The sequence below is a fragment of the Eschrichtius robustus genome, chromosome 17 (assembly GCF_028021215.1).
Source record: "Eschrichtius robustus isolate mEscRob2 chromosome 17, mEscRob2.pri, whole genome shotgun sequence".
Lineage (NCBI taxonomy): Eukaryota > Metazoa > Chordata > Mammalia > Artiodactyla > Eschrichtiidae > Eschrichtius > Eschrichtius robustus.
The window spans coordinates 41,180,501-41,187,065 of NC_090840.1; positions in this window are offsets into that span (position 1 = coordinate 41,180,501).

The following is a 6,565-nucleotide window of genomic DNA, read 5'->3' on the forward strand; positions in this document are numbered from 1 at the left end:
TTTTGTAGCATTCAAAGCCTTTTTAATTTGTCATAGGGACCCCTATAAGAGTAGGAATTACCCAGGTTCTCTATTATATAGTATTAATAAATGGAACAAGCCCTCTCTGTGTTAATAAAATTAGTGATTTTTTTTACTTTAAGGTCCTTGAGATTCTAGAATGCTAGTTTAGCATTCTTATAGCACTTTATACTTCCACAGTAGTTTACAGTCATTAGTTAGATATTTCTCACACATCTCAGTGGAATAGTTTGGTATTCTGTCTTGTTGTTTTACTGATGACAAGACAGATATAGCTTAGTTTGACTGACTTATTTAAGTTTCCATAATAAGTCAATTGCTCCGTTTGGATTAACATTCAATTTAAGGTTCCTTGTCCTGTGCTGAATTCACAGGATGATGCTGTCTAAAAACCTGGTGATTTTTCATCAGATTATCCTGCCAAATAGATTGATTTCTGGTTGCTAGGAAAGCTCTGGATGCTGACATTCCACAAAGCTAACGCATACAGCAAAGAGATTAGCAACCCTTTCATCTGGGCATCCATAGGGAATGCATTTAAGATGCAGGTCAAAACTCAAAACGTTGAAATGGTAAACCCCATCTCCTTTTTTACTTTTCTCTTCCTATGTCTTCATAAAGCTGGACCTGTGCCACAGCCTGACCCTGCCCAACTCTCATTTCCCCACTCACATCCTAAATTATGGTTCATCCCATCTAATGTACCTATGAGATCAGGTTCTAGTCACAATCTTACCCACATTATGCTTTATCATTTCCTCTCTATCCCTTTTCTCTTTCACCTAGAATAGTACAGAAGCCTCATAATTGCTGTCCCTCCTCCAGTCTTAACTCTCATAAACTCTCCCTTCATGCTGCTGTGAACTGCCAGAAATGCTAATCTGGCTACTGTTTTCCCTACCTAAACTTTCCAGTGGCTCCCCATTCCTATGGGATGAAGTCCACATTCCTTATTGTGGCTTTTAAAGGAGGTCCTTCACAACTGGTCCTACATACCTCTCCAGCATCAACTTCCATCACTCCTTTCTATAGACTTACGCACTAGAATTATTTATATTCCCCATGGCCCTGTGTATTTCATGCCATGAACATTTTTTTCATGCTCCTTTTTAAATTCTTTCCCCCCTCACATTTATTTCATCAACTAGTTAGTCCTTTTAAACACATTATGACTGGGCTCAGCAGTCAACAGCAGGAAATCTTCCTTGAACCAACAAAATCAGGTTCTTTGCCACTTTGTGTATTTATTTAAATTAGCATTTATTATATTGAAATGTTGGCTTCATGAAAGAAATGACCTATCTTGTTCCTTACTATGTCCCCCGTGCCGCAGTGCTATAATGCTGCCTAGGCATGTAATGGGCACTTGATAAATATGTGATTATTGTAATATTTGCAGCATATACATATACCAAAGCATTATGTTGTACACCTTAAACTAATACAATGTTAACTGGAAAAAACTGGAGGCATGTAGTGTTAATATCACGCATCCTGTTGCTAGTCTACTGGCTCACTTCACTAGTGTGAATTAACAGTTGAGCCTGTAGCTTCTCCCACTTCAGTTGGATTTTTTCCTTAAGCATCTCAATTCTGGGACAGGCATAGCACCAGACACAAAAGCAACAGACCTACACAGATGGTTTAACCAGCTTCTATAATTACCTAAGGTCAAAGTCTATATGATTCCTCGTTGGTCTTTTTCTCTGATTGAACCCTGATACAGAATTTGCTGTTATAACAAATTATCTAAACCATGTAATGGGCTTTGGGACTGGACCTCAGGTGTAAGTAAGAAAGGCCTTGAAGAGATTGTTAGCAGGAGCCTGTTGTCAGTCCAGGAGGCTGTTGGTGAGGGTTTAAAGGAATATGAGGAAAATGTTATTGGAACCTGGAAGAAAGGTGACTTCTCTTACATAGTAGAAGAAAGTTTAGCAGTGATGCCAGCAGCATTAACATGGAAAATAAGAAGTATATCTCATCAACTGGATGATCTACCTAAGGAACTATCTGGATTCTTCTAGCTGCCTATAGTAAATGACGGGGGAAAGGCAAGCAAGAGGACAAATTATTAAATATAAATGAGCCATGAATTTTGGGGTTTGAAAAACAAAACAAAACTTTCTCATTCCTAGCCTCTCCAGACAGTAAATGATGCTAAAATTAAGGAATGAATTCCAGATAGGGAACTGTCACGAAAATGAACTCCAAAGATGAAGCCAAAGGCATGACTGTAAAACGCTTTGTTAAGACCTCAGGAAGATTAAAGACATTTTCTAAACAACAGATGAGAGAGCTTCTAAAATTCTTAAGGCTATTGTCTCATAGTAGTTTCACATGGGAACCCAAAATAGAGAAGGGCTATTGCAAAGAGATTTTTGGGTGTTGCTTTTGTCTGATGGAGTGAATTATGAACTGTTTCAAGGCAAACATACAAAGTTTTTAAAGGGATTGTATGAGTTTGGGTCAAAAGTGACAGTATAAAGTGAAAAGATGAACCCTCATACATTGCTGGTAGGAATATAAACTGATGCAGCCACTTTGGGAAACAGTCTGGCAGTTCCTCAAAGGGTACCATATGACCTCTCCTATATATATGCCCAAGAGAATTGTACACAAATATTCATAGCATTATTTGTAATAGCCAAAAAGTAGAAACAATTTAAATGTAAGTCAACTGATAAGTGGATAAATATAGTATAGCCATATGATTGAATATTTTTAGTCAATAAAAAGGACTGAAGTACTGGTACATGCTATAACATGGATGAACCTTGACAACATTATGTTGAATAAAAGACACATATTATATGATTCATCTATATAAAATGTCCAGAATAGGCAAATCTATAGAGACAGAAAGGAGAGTAGTGGTTACTAGGGCTGGGTGGATGGGAAAGTGATTGCTAAAGGATCCAGGGTTTCTTTTTGGAGTAATAAGAATATTCTAAAACTGATTGTGGTGATGGTTGAATAACTTGGTGAATATACTTAAACCAGTGAATTATACATTTAAATGGCTGAATTGTATGATATGTGAATTATAATGCAAAGTTGTTACCAAAAAAGAAAAAAATGAAGAGAGGCCTTTGGACTCTTCTATGGACAGGAAGCAGTCTGAGGAAATTCAGCAAACATGGGCTGTGTTTTATGGAAAGAGAAAGACAAATTCAAGAGCCCAGAAAGGGGAACCAAGAGCTAGTCCCAGGCAGTAGGACTGAACACTAATCAAGGAACTGACAACATATATCTAGCTGGGTTCCAGAATTGCTATGATCCAGTGGCTGCTTTGTGCCTCTAATTTTCTACTTTTTTGGGTGGAACTGTCTATTGCCTGTTCCATGTTTCACCAGTTGTTAAATTCTGGGTATGTGGGGACAGATATCTTGTCTCTTTAGCTCATAGGTCTTCAGATCAAGATGAACTGTACTTGAGCTGGACTTAAGGAACTGCCCCTGAGAAGCCACATTCACTTTTTACCTGATTTAGATGACAAGATTTTGGGATCTGATGCTCTAAATAACTGAAACTTTTGGGGAGGTGGGCTCTTGGTAGAAGGCAACTCTATTTTGTGTGTTGGAGGAATGTATGTAACTCATGGCCAGGGGATAGACTGTTGTGGGTTTTAAGACATGTCTACTTACCATCAAGAGGTTGGGTCTAATTCTTCTTCCTTTGAATGAATATGGGCTGGCCTCAGTGACTTGTTTCTAATGAATAGAATGTGGCAGAAGTGATGCTGCATGACTTCTGAAGCTAGGGCAATATAACTTCTGCTCCACTTTGTCTCTTGGGATGCTCTCCATTAGAACCAAGCCACTGTGTTGGGAGGAAGCTCAGGCCACATAGGAGAGGCTACAGGTAGGTGTTCTGGCTAACTGCCCTAAAGTTCCAGCCAACAACCAGCACCTACCACCAGATATGGGTGAATGAGCCTTTAATTTCTGCCCCAGACCCCAGCTGTCACCAAGAGAAACATTGACAAGCTGTCCCCATTGAGCCCTGCCTAAATTGTAATTTGTGAATAAAATAAATGTTTTAAGCCATTAAGTTTCACAGTAGTTTGTTACTCAGCAATAAATAACTGGAAAAGGCAGTATTAGTAGAATTGATTGCATATTGGAAGTAAGACAGGAGGGGGAATTAAGAATGTTTACCAGATTTTCTATGTTAAGCAAATTAATAAAAAAGCAGTATTCGATTGTGGTGGCCTCTTTACACATTTAAAGCAGGAAGAAATCACCAGTGTTTAGATAGTGTCATCTGGGGTACAGGCCATACAGCGTTACTTTAGAGGAGATGAGTGTCCATGAGACTTTTTTTTAAAAAAAAAGAACCAAAGCTTTATGATCACTTTGTTTAGATAGTAACAGCATGATTGTTCTTAGGAAACTAAAACAATATCAAAAGACATTGGAAGATAGGTTTGGAAGAGATAAAAAGAGCAGTGATTAAGTAGCTGAAAAATGATTTTATCATTCTAGCAATTGGAAATCTATTAATCAGCACCTCTTTTTTTTGGTATTGATGTTCATTATAATAGCCTTTTATAAATTTAATGATTCTTCTTTAGGACTTTGGCACTTGCTTTGCCCTCTTATTGGAAAAGCTCCTGTCTCTAATAGTACCCTCGCAGTAAAGCCTTCTCAGGTCATCCTAAAATTGCGAACTCCTCACTCCCACACTTCCTAGTTTTTTTAACCTGTTTTTATTATTTTTTCCTAAGCACCCAATGCCATCTAATGTACTAAGTTTACTTATTTATCTTGCTTGCTTTTCTCCCCCTTCTAGAATGTAATTTCATTGAGAGAGGGGTTTTTGTCATTTTAATTCACTCCTCTATCCCCAGTGCCTGGAACAGTGTCGCACATAGTAGCTACTCCTAAATGTTTGCTGAATGAATGAATAAAGGGATTTGTGAATTACAAAGGAAGATGGAATTGTGTTCTGACTATTTTCATTGTGGAATACATTTTACAGTATTCATGTTTTTGAAAATCAGCAGTCTAAATGTGATATATATATGTAGCCCAAATGCCTCCAAGCCTCATAACTGGCCCAAATGGGGTTCTAATCAAATATCATTGGCTTCATCTCCTCTCCCTTACTCTTTTGTCTTTGTCCGAATCTTTCACTTGGAAATTTTCAAATATTATACAAAATATAATAAGAATAGTATAATCAACCCCTATGCACCCATTACTGAGCATCAATAATTACCAATGTTTGGTCAATCTTATTTGATCTGTTTCTTCCACCCACGTTTCTGCCCTGCTTATTTAAAAAAAAAATTCAAGACATCATGGCTTTTCACTTGAAAATTCAGATGCATTTCTAAATGTTAGGTACATTTAAAAAAATACTACCACCATGTAATTATTACATATAACAGAATAAGCAATTCCTATCATCTAATACCCAGTCCATGATCAAATTTCCTCAGTCAACTTAGAAATATTTTTATTCAAATAAGGATCCAAACAAGATTCACAGATTGCATTTGACTGTTATTTTTCTTAAGTCTCATTTCATAACAGTTTCCCCTTCTTTTTATTAATGACATTGATTTGTTGGTTAAACATTGTGTCATTTGCCTTGCAGAATTTCCCATGTTCTAGATTTGGCTGACTGCTTGTCTGAGATTAATTTAGTTTGTTTTCTAGTCCTCATATTTTCTGTAAATGGTATTTAGATATAGAAGCATGATTAAACTCAGATTCAGTTTTTAGGCAAGAATATTTTATAGGTGGCGCTGTGTAATTTTTATTGTATGACATCATGAGACTTAAAAACAATATATGATTGTCTCAATTTTAGTGGTGCTAAAATTGATTAGTAGGTTAAGTTATTAGCCTGATTTCTTACTCGCAAATTTCCTCATCAACCTTTCACCTAATGCTTTTAGCACCCACTTGTGATCTTTACATATATCCAGTATTTCATTAGATTTACCAAAATGGTGATTTTTCCTAAATCTATTTTTTTCTTCCTCATTTATTGGCTTCTGTTTTTCTATGAGTAAGAACTTTATTAGGTTACACCAAAATGCAGTTTGTACTGGAAAAGCAGAATAAATGCTTCATTTTTTTTCCTTTATCATTTTTCAGTCTTTTGAGTTGGTTCCCTAGCAAGTCCCAAGGTAGTCAATGGGTTTCTTTTATTTTTATAATACCATTATGAATTCTTAGATTTTAATTATTTTGATGTTTCGGTCCACTCATCATTCTTTCTGATTCTCAAATATTCCCGTTTTAGACTAGTGGGAGCCCTTAGAAGTGGCTTCTGTGTCCTTTGATGTGATCTCATTAGTCCTTGGTAACTTCTTTGCCTCTGGCACAAGATATTCTAGGCTCATCTTGTACATTTCCTGCCCCAAACCTGGAATCAGTTATTTTCCCTCTGTACCTTTTACACAGGAAACTATCTAATGCCTCCCACCTTCAACATGGTAGATCTCAGAATGTTTTTGTTTCCATGACACACCCATTCTGCAATTAGAGGTTCTAAAGATGCGTAATAAGGAAGCTATTTCTCTTCCAAGCCC